Raw genomic sequence first — 13,765 nt, 5'->3', positions numbered from 1 at the left:
ATATGACAACTTATCATTCACATGGAGTAAAACTATCAATTGGGCAAAAAGATAAACTAGCAAAAGCATTAAAAAACAATTCAGCAATAACAATAAGATTATCAAATTCTGAATTAACTGGTCCGGATCAGCTGATGCTAACCAAAACACAAATAAATAGGTTGAAAAAGGCAATGCAAAACCAAAGTGGAGCAGATATTAAAATAAGCAAAACACAGATACGAAAAGCTGTACAACAAGGAGGCAGTCTTTGGTCATCATTATTCAAAATTGGCACAATATTACTACCAATGGCAGCAAAAGCAGTTGGACCATTAGCTACTGGAGCACTTTCTGGGCTTGCAAATGTGGGAGTCAATAAAATATTTGGTAGAGGACAAGCTGGTGGTTTCCTCATTCCTCAAAATAAAATTGATCAATTAATAAAATACAAAGATTGGCTCACTGAAGCACAAAAGAAGCAAATTGTCAATGCAATACATACTGGTGGACAGATTGTAATTAAACCAACTAAGGAACAATCAGGAGGTTTTTTGGGGACATTATTGGCTTCAATTGGCATTCCAATGGTTTTGAATGCATTAATGGGTAAAGGGTTACAGGTGGATAGAAGTAGATCCAGAAGATCGGTCCCAGTTTTTGTTCCAAACACAACCAAAAAAGATGGTGGTTTGGTCCTACCAGTTAATTATAGGCCGCCTCCATTTTTCGGTACATGGGATCAATATGGTAAAGGTAAAGGAAAAAAAAAAAAACCAAAAAAGGAAAAGGTCTGTTATTAGGCAAAAACAGTCCATTCAAGGGGATTCCATTAATCGGAGACATTCTGTGAAATTCATAAATAAACCACTCAGTAACTTTGAACTCATTGATTGGGTCAAAAAACTCAAAATAAAACACTTCAGAGGCATTTACAGCAGAGATAATCTACCACAAAAGATGAAAAAAGATGAAGTTGGTATCATTAACCTGGATTCACAGATTGGAGCAGGTACACATTGGGTTGCGTATCGAAACGGAGACAAATATGTAGAATATTTTGATAGTTTTGGGTTAATTATGCCAAAAGAAATTATGCAATTCATGTCAACAAGTGGCAAACGATTAATGTATTCAGGTGATGAAATCCAGGAAAGAGATTCAGTATTGTGTGGCTATTGGTGTTTGTATTATTTATTTGAGAGACAAAAGGGTACAAGTATATTGAAAACAATCCACAATGCACATTTTGACATGAACAATCAAAGTGTCAATCTTAATTTTATAATCCAATATTTTCAATCCCCTAGGACGGGGTCATTTATCTAATTAATTTGTATAATGTTTGATATAAGATATTGTGAAGAATGTGATGAATACACAGAATTTTCAGGAAAATTATGTTTATGGTGTACATTGGTAACAGATTCTGAAGATGACAGTGAGCATGAGTCTGACAGAGAATCCATCAATGATGGAAGTGACTCAGATTATGAGTCTGACTCTGATGATAATTAATCTAATATAGTGATATAAAATGGTCAAATCATATTGTGTTAAACAAAAGAAACAAACTGAATGTGTTCAGCCTTCAGGTTACAAGCAAGCCAAAAATGGTCGGCTCATGTTCTTCTGTACATGTGCTGAATGTGGTATAACTAAAACCAAATTTGTTAAAAAACAGGGAAACTAAATAGCCCGTTCGAAGGGGCGGGCATAATGGATACTTTAGCATCAACTGGTGCTGATATGTTAATTCAACATGCATTACCATGGATGGGAAAGAAAGCAGTTGAAATGGGTCGATATTATGGGTCTGAAGCACTTAGAAACCCTAAATTGCAGAAAAAAGCTATTGATTATGGTATCTCTAAAGCAACTCCTTTTGTTCAAAACACTGGATCAGAGATGTTTGATAAATTATCAACCAAAGTAAGACCAAAAAGAAGGTACAAAACTGACCGAAAAGAACTTGATGGTGGTAATTTGAATACAATTTTGGAACAACTCGGTACACCAGGTAAGGTTGCGTCGAAGTCGATGGATGTTGTTGGAACATTAATTCCATCAACAAAGGAAGTCTTTGATAGATACAAATCTGGAGACATTGCGAAAAGTGCATTTAGCACAGATACTGGCATATTGTCGAGTCAATTTTGGTCTGGCAAGGCTGGGAAAAAGACATTAGAAAAATACAAAAATTATCCATGTGATAGTGTGGTAAAGATTGGCAAAAAATATCACAATACACCAAGTTGTTCAAGCTATGATTCAATTGGTTGGCACCCACCAAATTGGGATGAGTATGAAAAGGGAATCAAAGGACGACCCAAAAGCGGTGGTTCAATTGATATACACAAAATGATTGGTAAATTACCGCGCCCAAAAGCTGGTTGGGTACTGCCCGGACATAAATACACTGGTCCATACAATGATTTGGAAAAACAAGTAAAATATAACCCCCAAACTGGACAAATATTGGAAATATATGATAAACCAACAGGCAAAACAGATGCAATAGCCATGCAACATGATGTTGATTATTCAGTCTGCAAAGATGACAAAAAATGTAAAAACAAAGCTGATAAAAAGATGGTTAAATCATTGGATGCTGTTCCATATTCCGAACGACAATGGGGACATTGGTTGGCAAGAAATGCAATAAATACAAAACAGAAACTGGGTCTTGGGGTTCCAAAAAACGTCAAAAGCCGTCGGGTAAAGAGGAAAACTGGCAAGAAAAATTAGCTAATGAGCTGCATAAACCCATAAGGCGTAACTTTACTCGGTGGCGTGTTATTGTAAATAATATTGATGAAATATGGGCTGCTGACCTTGTTGAAATGCAACAATTCAGTAAATGGAATAAAGGTAATAGGTATCTTCTCATGACTATAGATGTTTTCAGTAAATACGGTTGGATTGTCCCATTAAAAGATAAAAAAGGTGAGACCATAACTAAAGCATTTCAAAGCATATTCAAAGAGGGTCGAAAACCAAAGTATCTGTGGACTGATAAAGGCTCAGAGTTCTACAACAAACATTTCAAAGACTTGCTCAATAAACATAACATTACACTGTATTCGACTGAAAATGAAGAAAAGTCATCAGTGGTGGAAAGGTGGAACCGGACGATTAAAAATAAAATGTGGAAACGATTCACTGCCCAAGGCAATACGATGTATCTGGATATTTTGCCTGAAATATTGAATCAGTATAATAACACTAAACACAGTTCAATAAAAATGACACCGACAGAAGCATCTAAGAAAAAGAATGAAGGAACTGTTTACTTCAATCTTTATGGCAATTTGAAGCAATTGTCACCACAAGCAAAATTTAAAGTTGGTGATAAGGTTAGAATATCAAAGTATAAAAGAAATCTGTTTGATCGAGGTTATACAGAAAACTGGACAGAAGAGGTCTTCATTATCGATAAAATTCAATACACTACACCAATCACTTATAAACTGAAAGATCTAAACGATGAACATATCAAAGGCAGCTTTTATGAACCAGAATTATTGAAAGCTAAACAGGAGATATTCAGAATCGATAAAGTTATCAGGAAAGATTATAAAAAGAAACAAGCTTTGGTAAAATGCCTTCAACTCTTGGATCCCAATCAAGGATTTAGTTGCTGTGCAAAAATAAATAAGCTCATTTCACGGCCTCACGAATATTCGATAGCGAGTCGATCCAATAAAAAAATCTATTGTTGTGTGCAAGATAAATGATATTCTTACCTCAAAAAGCGTCTACAAACATCAGAACGATGAAAGTGGAGAAATAAATGTCCAATATATCCCAAAACATGAACGATAAACATCAAAACACAAGCTCTTCACAAAATGGCGACAAAATGGCCGACACGTGTATTAACAAACTAGTGTCCAGTCCCCTTTGGGTTGTGTCATCGTGTACTTGCATGAAAGCGCATGCGTGTTAATCCAAATCAAGCAATATTACGCAATATACAGAAAAATAGCACCACAAGTGTAAAAATTTCAGAACTGAGTGTAATATATAGGTAATCAGGCCATTGTTACATTAGTTCACAAACTTTGGTGAAGCCTAGGGTGGTGTCAGTTGGCCCCTGACTGAAACCTGTTTTACGGCTTGTGCAGAGGGTGAATTACTGAGTAGTGTGGGATGTCTTCCAGTGGACGGTACCTCCAGGGTGAGCCCGCTCAGGCCCTACTGGTTCACAGCGGGGTGCTGAGAGTTCGTCCCAGGACTCAACCTCGGTCCCAGAGGTAAACTGGGAAGGGACAGCCGCCTTGTCAGCGGCGGGAAAAAGACCTGGCTGGGGCCAGGCAAGTAAACAGCCAACTGAGCACCCCACGTCTAGGGTTTTGTCCATTTTCGTGACTTGTCACACAACGTCACGCGTGACAGTAACGGCATCCAGTCACACAACAACCATAAATTTGAATTATTTATGATTATTTTTTCTTCATTACAGGTTAATTATATCCAAATTGGTGTTCAAAAATATTGTATTCATCATTCAAATCAGCGATTGATGAGTTGGTTGGATTTAATCGATGATTGTTTGTGAGTTGGGGTCAGTTGGGTGTCATTTATGAAAAACCTAAATTTAGGTTTTTGAGAAACCGAGGATAAAAATTTAGGTTTTTGAGTTTAGGGTTGAATTCAAAAATCAAGATGGTGGATAAATCAGTAATTGTGGTTTCAGATAATTTATTAAGTAATTGGGGTGAGATAATGTGGAGTTAATAGGGTTTAGGAAAAATATTGGATTTATAAGGTTTCGTATGGGATTTTTTATCAGTTTTTGAAAAGTGAGCTGATACCCTCAAACATCTAACTACTGTTTTCTTACGTTTCTGGGTCACTAATTCTTACTTTTGGGGTTTAGTTGTCTTACGTTTGGAGGTTAGGGATTCTTACGTTTGGGGGTTAGTTTTCTTACGTTGGATGGTTAGGGATTCTTACGTTTGAGGGATAGAAAATCTTACGTTTGGGGGCTAGTGTTTCTACGTTTAGGGGTTAAGTATTCTTAGGTTTGGGGGTTAACAACTCTTACGTTTATGGGTTATTGATTCTTACGTTTGAGGGTTAGGGATTCTTAAGTTTGGAGGTTCGTTTTCTTACGTTAAAGGGTTAGGAATTTTTTTGTTTGGGGATTAGTTTCTTACGTTTGGAGGTGAGTAATTATTACCTTAGAAGGTTAGTTTTGTTACGTATCGGGGTTAGTCTTCTTACGTTTGGGGGTTAGTTTTCTTACCTTTAAAGGTTAGTTTTCTACATTTGGGTATCAGGGATTCTTACGTTTGGAGGTTAGTTTTGTTGCGTATGGTTGTTACATTTTTTACGTTTGTGGGTTAGTTCTCTTACATTTTAGGGTTAGAGATTGTTATGTTTGTGGGTTAGTCTTCTTACGTTTTGTAGTTAGTAATTCTTACGTTCAAGGATTAGTTTTCTTATGTTTGGGGTTTTTTTTTTTTTTTTTACGTTTGAGGTTTGTTTTTTTTACGTTTGGAAGTAAAGGGATTCTTACGTTTAGGGGTTAGTTTTCTTACGTTTGATGGTTAGAGATTCTCACGTTTGAAGGTTAATAATAGTTACGTGTGGGGGTTAGTTTTCATACGTTTGAAGGTTTGGGATTCTTACGTTTAAGGGTTAAGAATTCTTACGTTTGGTGGTGATTGATTCTTAAATTACGTTTGAGGGTTGGGGATTCTTACATTCAGGGGTTAGTTTTCTTACCTTTTTGGGAGTTAATGATTCTTACGATTGGCTGTTAGTTTTCTTACGTTTGAAGGTTGGTAATTCTTACCTTTGGGGGTTAGTTTTCTTACGTTTTGAAGTTAAGGATTGTTACGTTGGAAGGCTAAATTTCTTACGTTTGAAGGTTAGTAATTCTTACGTTCCGGGGTTAGTTTTTTTAAGTTTGGGTGTTAGTTTTCTTACGTTCAGGGGTTAGTAAATCTTACCATTGGGGGTTAGTTTTCTTACGTTTGGGGGTTAGGGTTTGTTACGTTTGGGGGTTTGTTTTCTTACGTTAGATGGTTAGGGATTCTTACGTTTAAGGGTTAGTAATTCTTACGTTTGGGGGTCAGGGGTTCTTACGTTTTTGGGGTTAGTTATTCGTACGTTTTGGGATAAGTTCTTTTACGTTTAGGGGCTAGTAATTTTTTCCTTTGAAGGTTAGTTTTGTTACCTTTGGGAGTTAGGGATTCCTACGTTTGGGGATTGGTTTTCTTACGTTTGGGGGTTAGTTTTTTCACGTTTGGGGGTTAGTTATTCTTACCTTTAGAGGTTAATTTTCTTACGTTTGGAGGTTAAGGATTCTTACGTTTGGGTGTTAGTTTTTTTACGTTTGATAGTTAGGGATTCTTACGTTTGGGGGTTAGGGATTCTTACGTTCGGAGGTTAAGGATTTTTACGTTTGGGGGTTACGGATTCTTACGTTTGGGGATTAAGGATTCTTACGTTTGGGGATTAGTTTTTCTACGTTTAGGGGTTAGTAATTCTTTCCTTTGAGGGTTAGTTTTGTTACGTTTGGGGGTTAAGGATTCTTGCGTTTGGGGATTAGTTTTTCTACGTTTAGGGGTTAGTAATTCTTTCCTTTCAGGGTTAGTTTTGTTACGTTTGGGGGTTAACGATTCTTGCGTTTGGGGATTAGTTTTTCTACGTTTAGGGGTTAGTAATTCTTTCCTTTGAGGGTTAGTTTTGTTACGTTTGGGGGTTAGTAATTCTTACGTTTATGGATTAGTTTTTCTACGTTTAGGGGTTAGTAATTCTTTCCTTTCAGGGTTAGTTTTGTTACGTTTGGGGGTTAACGATTCTTGCGTTTGGGGATTAGTTTTTCTACGTTTAGGGGTTAGTAATTCTTTCCTTTGAGGGTTAGTTTTGTTACGTTTGGGGGTTAGTAATTCTTACGTTTATGGATTAGTTTTTCTACGTTTAGGGGTTAGTAATTCTTTCCTTTCAGGGTTAGTTTTGTTACGTTTGGGGGTTAACGATTCTTGCGTTTGGGGATTAGTTTTTCTACGTTTAGGGGTTAGTAATTCTTTCCTTTGAGGGTTAGTTTTGTTACGTTTGGGGGTTAGTAATTCTTACGTTTATGGATTAGTTTTTCTACGTTTAGGGGTTAGTAATTCTTTCCTTTCAGGGTTAGTTTTGTTACGTTTGGGGGTTAACGATTCTTACGTTTAAAGGGTTATTGATTCTTTTGTTTGGGGGTTAGGCGTACTTACCTTCTGGGGTTAGTTTTGTTACGTTTGGGGGTTAGTAAATCTTACGGTTAGTGATTAGTTTTTCTACATTTAGGGGTTAGTAATTCTTTCCTTTGAGGGTTAGGTTTGTTACGTTTGGGGGTTAAGGATTCTTACGTGTGGGGATTAGTTTTCCTATGTTTGGGGGTTAGGGATTGCTACGTTTGGGGGCTAACGATTCTTACGTTTAGGGGTTATTGATTCTTACGTTTGGGGGTTAGGGATTCTTACACTTGGGTGTTAGTTTTCTTACATTTGGGGGTTAGGGATTCTTACGTTTGGGGATTAGTTTTCTTATGTTCGGGGGTCAGAGATTCTCACGTTTAGGTGTTAGTTTTCTTACGTTTGGCGGTAAGTAATTCTTATCTTTGGAGGTTAATTCTCTTACGTTTTTTGGTTAGGGATTCTTACGTTTGGGTGTTAGTTTCATAACGTTTGATAGTTAGCGATTCTTACGTTTGGTGGTTAGGGATTTATACGTTTGGGGGTCAAGGATTCTTACGTTTGGGGATTAGTTTTCTTATGTTTGGGGGTTAGGGATTGCTACGTTTGGGGGCTAACGATTCTTACGTTTAGGGGTTATTGATTCTTACGTTTGGGGGTTAGGGATTCTTACACTTGGGTATTAGTTTTCTTACATTTGGGGGTTAGGGATTCTTACGTTTGAGGATTAGTTTTCTTATGTTTTGGGGTTAGAGATTCTTACGTTTGGGTGTTAGTTTTCTTACGTTTGGCGGTTAGTAATTCTTACCTTTGGAGGTTAATTTTCTAACGTTTTTTGGTTACGGATTCTTACGTTTGGGTGTTAGTTTTATAACGTTTGATAGTTAGGGATTTTTACGTTTGGTGGTTAGGGATTTATACGTTTGGGGCTTAGTTTTCTTACGTTTGGGGGTTAAGGATTCTTACGTTTGGGGATTAGTTTTCTTATGTTCGGGGGTTAGAGATTCTCATGTTTGGGGGTTGATTTTCTTACGTTTGGTGGTTAGTAATTCTTACCTTTGGAGGTTGATTTTCTTACGTTTTTTGGTTAGGGATTCTTACGTTTGGGTGTTAGTTTTATAACGTTTGATAGTTAGGGATTCTTACGTTTGGTGGTTAGGGATTTATACGTTTGGGGGTTAGTTTTCTTACGTTTGGGGGTTAAGGATTCTTACGTTTGGGGATTAGTTTTCTTATGTTTGGGGGTTAGGGATTGCTACGTTTGGGGGCTAACGATTCTTACGTTTAGGGGTTATTCATTCTTACGTTTGGGGGTTAGAGATTCTCACGTTTGGGTGTTAGTTTTCTTACGTTTGGCGGTTAGTAATTCTTACCTTTGGAGGTTAATTTTCTAACATTTTTTGGTTAGGGATTCTTACGTTTGGGTGTTAGTTTTATAACGTTTGATAGTTAGGGATTCTTACGTTTGGTGGTTAGGGATTTTTACGTTTGGGGGTTAGTTTTCTTACGTTTGGGGGTTTAGGGTTTGTTATGTTTGGGGGCTAAAGATTCTTACGTTTAGGGGTTATTGATTCTTACGTTTGGGGGTTAGGGATTCTTACACTTGGGTGTTAGTTTTCTTACATTTTGGGGGTTAGGGATTCTTACGTTTGGGGATTAGTTTTCTTATGTTCGGGGGTTAGAGATTCTCACGTTTGGGGGTTGATTTTCTTACGTTTGGTGGTTAGTAATTCTTACTTTTGGAGGTTAATTTTCTTACGTTTTTTGGTTAGGGATTCTTACGTTTTGGTGTTAGTTTTATAACGTTTGATAGTTAGGGATTTTTACGTTTGGTGGTTAGGGATTTATACGTTTGGGGGTTAGTTTTCTTACGTTTGGGGGTTAGGCATTCTTACGTTTGGAGGGTAAGGATTTTTACGTTTGGGGGTTAGTTTTCGTACGTTTGGGGGTTAGTTTTCTTACGTTTGGGGTTTAGTAACTCTTACGTCTGGCGGTTAGTTTTCGTACGTTTGGGGGTTAGTTTTGGTACGTCTTGCGGTTAAGGATTCTTACCTTTGGGGGCTAGTTTTTTTACGTTTGAGGGTTAGTAATTGTTACCTTTGGGGGTTAGTTTTCTTACGTTTGGGGGCTAGGGATTCTTACGTTTGGGGGTTGGAGATTCTTACGTTTGGGGGTTAATGATTCTTACGTTTAAGGGTTAGTTTTTTTACGTTTAGGGGTTAGTAATTTTTACGTTTGAGGGTTAGGAATTCTTACGTTTGGGGGTTAGTTTTTTTTACGTTTGATGGTTAAGGATTCTTACGTTTGAATGTTAAAGATTCTTATCTTTAGGGACTATTGATTCTTACGTTTGGGGGTTAGGGATTCTTATCTTTGGGTGTTAGTTTTCTCATGTTTGAAGGTTAGTTTTCTTACATTTGAGGGTTTGCGATTCTTACGTTTGGGGGTTAATACTTGTTATTTTTGGGGGTTAGTTTTCTTACGTTTGAGGGTCAGGGATTCCTATATTTAAGAGTTAGTTATCTTACGTTTGGGGGTTTGTTTTCGTACGTTTGGGGGCTAGTAATTCTTACGTTTGGTGTTAGTTTTCTTTCGTTTAAGGGTTAAGAATTCTTAATTTTTGGGGTTAGGGATTCTCACGTTTGGATATTAGTTTTCTTACGTTTGATGGTTAGGGATTCTTGCGTTTGATGGTTAACGATTCTTACGCTTAGGGGTTATTGATTCTTACTTTTAGGGGTTAAGGACTCTTACGTTTGGGGGTTAGGGATTCTTACTATTGGGGGTTAGTTTTCTTATGTTTAGGGGCTAAATTCTTACGTTAGAGGATTAGGGATTTATACGTCTGGAGGTTAGTTTTCTTACGTTTGATTGTTAGTAATGCTTACGTTTGGGGGTTAGTTTTTTTACGTTTAACGTTTAAGAACTCTTACCTTTGGGGGTTAAGGATTCTTATTTTTAGGGGTTATTGATTGTTATATTACGTTTAAGGTTTATTGATTCTTACGTTTATGGGTTAGTTTTCTTACGTTTGGCGGTTAAGGATTCTTAAGATTGGGGGTTAGTTTTCTTACGTTTGGGGATTAGTAATTCTTACCTTTAGGGGTTAGTTTTCTTAAGTTTGGAAGTTAGGGATGCTTACGTTTGGGAGTTAGTTTTCTTACGTTTGGTGGTCAGTTATTTTTACGTTTTGGGGTTAGTTTTCTTACGTTTAGGGGTTAGGGATTCTTACGTTTGAGGGTTAGTGTTTTTACGTTTGGGGATTAGTAATTCTTACCTTTGGGGGTTAGTTTTCTTACGTTTGGGGGTTAGGGATTCTTACGTTTGGGAGATAGGTTTCTTACATTCGTGGGTTAGTTTTCTCACGTTCGGGGGTTAAGGATTTTTACGTCTGGTGGTTAGGGATTCTTACGTTTGGGGGTTAGTTTTCTTACGTTTGGGGGTTAATTTTTATTACGTTTGATGTTTAGGGATTCTTACGCTTGGGGGTTAGTAATTCTTAGTGTTGGAGGTTAGGGATTCTTACGTCTGGGGGTTAAGGATTCTTACTTTTGGGGTTTAGGGATTCTAACGTTTGGGGGTTAGTTTTCTTAGGTTTGGGGGTTAAGAATTCTTACGTTTGGGGGTAAATTTTCTTACGTGCGGGGGTTAGTAATTTGTACCGTTGAGGGTTAGTTTTCTTACGTTTGATGGTTAGGGATTCTTTCCTTTGGAGGTTAAATGTCTTACGTTTGGGGGTTAGTTATTCTTGCCTATGGAAGTTATTTTTCTTTTGTTGGGGGTGAGAGATTCTTACGTTTGGAGATTGATTTTTTTACGTTTGAGGATTAGGAATTCTTATATTTTGAGGTTAGTTTTCTTACGTTTGATTGTTAAGGATTCTAACGATTAGGGGTTAGTTTTGTTACGTTTGGATGTTAGTAATTCTTACCATTTGGGGTTAGTTTTCTTACGTTTGGAAGGTAAGGATTGTAACGTTTGAAGGTTAGTTTTCTTACGTTTGGGGGTTAGGGATTCTTACGTTTAGGGGTTAGTAATTCTTACTGTTGGGGGTGGGGATTCTTATTTCTGGGGTAAGGATTCTTACGTTTGGGGGTTAGTTTTCTTATTTTTGGGGGTAAGTACTTCTTAGGTTTGGGACTTAGTTTTCTTACGTTGGGGGGTTAGGGATTCTTAGGTTTAGAGGTTAGTTTTCTTACGTTTGGGGGTTAGTTTTTTAACGTTTGGGAGATAGTACGTAATTCTTACGTTTGAAGGTTAGCCTTTTTTCGTTTTGGGGTTAGGTATTCTTACGTTTGAGGGTTAAGGATTCTTACGTTTGGGAGTTAGGGATTCTTACGTTTGGGGGTTAGTTTTTTTACGTTTTAAGGTTAGGGATTCTTACGTTTGGGGGTTACGGATTCTTACGTTTTTAGGGGTTAGTAAATATTACGTTTGGGGGTTAATTTTCTTACGTCTAAGGGTTAGGTATTCTTTTGTTTAGGGGTTAGTAATTCTTACGTTTGGGGGTTGGGGATTCTTACACGTGGGGGTTAAGGATTCTTAGTTTTGGGGGTTAGTTTTCTTGCGTTTGGGGGTTAAGGATTTTTACGTCTGGTGGTTAGGGATTCTTACGTTTGGGGGTTAGTTTTTCTTACGTTTGGGGGTTAGTCTTCTTACGTTTGGAGGTTAGTTTTGTTACGTATAGGGGTTAGTTTTCTTACGTTTGGGGGTTAGTTTTCTTACGTTTGATTGTTAAGGATTCTAACGATTAGGGGTTAGTTTTGTTACGTTTGGATGTTAGTAATTCTTACCTTTTGGGGTTAGTTTTTTTACGTTTGGAAGGTAAGGATTGTTACGTTTGAAGGTTAGTTTTCTTACGTTTGGGGGTTAGTAAATCTTACGTTCGGGGGTTATTTTTCTTACGTTTGGGGGTTAGGGATTGTTACGTTTAGGGGTTAGTAATTCTTACTTTTGGGGGTTGGGGATTCTTATTTCTGGGGGTTAAGGATTGTTACGTTTTGGGGTTAATTTTCTTATTTTTGGGGGTTAGTACTTCTTAGGTTTGGGACTTAGTTTTCTTACGTTGGGGGGTTAGGGATTCTTAGGTTTAGAGGTTAGTTTTCTTACGTTTGGGGGTTAGTTTTTTAACGTTTGGGAGATAGTAATTCTTACGTTTGAAGGTTAGCCTTTTTTCGTTTGGGGGTTAGGTATTCTTACGTTTGAGGGTTAAGGATTCTTACGTTTGGGTGTTAGGGATTCTTACGTTTGGGGGCTAGTTTTTTTACGTTTTAAGGTTAGGGATTCTTGCGTTTGGGGGTTACGGATTCTTACGTTTTTAGGGGTTAGTAAATATTACGTTTGGGGGTTAATTTTCTTACGTCTAAGGGTTAGGTATTCTTTTGTTTAGGGGTTAGTAATTCTTACGTTTGGGGATTGGGGATTCTTACACGTGGGGGTTAAGGATTCTTACTTTTGGGGGTTAGTTTTCTTACGTTTGGTCGGTAACGATTCTTACGTTTGGGGGTTAGTTTTCTTATTTTTGGGGGTTAGTAATTCTGACGTTTGGGGTTTAGTTTTCTTACGTTTGGAGGTTAGAAATTCTTAGGTTTTAAGGTTAGTTTTCTTACGTTTGGGGGTTAGTACTTTTTATTTTTGGGGGTTAGTTTTCTTACGTTTGAGGGTTTGAGATTCTTACGTTTAGGGGTGAGTTTTCTTACGTTTGCGGGCTAGGGATTCTTATGTTTGGGCGTTAGTTTTCTTATGTTTTGGGGGCTTGGGATTTTTACGTTTGGGGGTTAGTTTTCTTACGTTTGAGGGTTAGGGATTCCTATATTTAAGAGTTAGTTATCTTACGTTTGGGGGTTAGTTTTCTTACGTTTGATGGTTAGGGATTCTTACGTTTGATGGTTAACGATTCTTACGCTTAGGGGTTATTGATTCTTAATTTTAGGGGTTAAGGATTCTTACGTTTGGAGGTTAGGGATTCTTACTATTGGGGGTTAGTTTTCTTATGTTTAGGGGCTAAGAATTCTTACGTTAGAGGATTAGGGATTTTTACGTTTAGGGGTTAGTTTTCTTACGTTTGATTGTTAGTAATTCTTACGTTTGGGGGTTAGTTTTTTTACGTTTAAGGTTTAAGGATTCTTACCTTTGGGGGTTAAGGATTCTTATTTTTAGGGGTTATTGATTGTTATATTACGTTTGGGGTTTATTGAGTCTTACGTTTATGGGTTAGTTTTCTTACGTTTGGTGGTTAAGGATTCTTAAGATTGGGGGTTAGTTTTCTCACGTTTGGGGATTAGTAATTCTTACCTTTAGGGGTTAGTTTTCTTAAGTTTGGAAGTTAGGGATGCTTACGTTCGGGAGTTAGTTTTCTTACGTTTGGTGGTCATTTATTTGTACGTTTTGGGGTTAGTTTTCTTACGTTTAGGAGTTAGGGATTCTTACGTTTGAGGGTTAGTGTTCTTACGTTTGGGGGTTCGTAATTCTTACCTTTGGGGGTTAGTTTTCTTACGTTTGGGGGTTAGGGATTCTTACGTTTAGGAGATAGGTTTCTAACGTTCGGGGGTTAGTTTTCTCACTTTCGGGGGTTAAGGATTTTTACGTCTGGTGGTCAG

The sequence above is a fragment of the Pavona decussata genome, unplaced genomic scaffold (assembly GCF_977016875.1).
Source record: "Pavona decussata unplaced genomic scaffold, jaPavDecu1.1 SCAFFOLD_254, whole genome shotgun sequence".
In the NCBI taxonomy this organism is placed as follows: domain Eukaryota; kingdom Metazoa; phylum Cnidaria; class Anthozoa; order Scleractinia; family Agariciidae; genus Pavona; species Pavona decussata.
Note: the sequence above shows the minus strand (reverse complement) of the source record.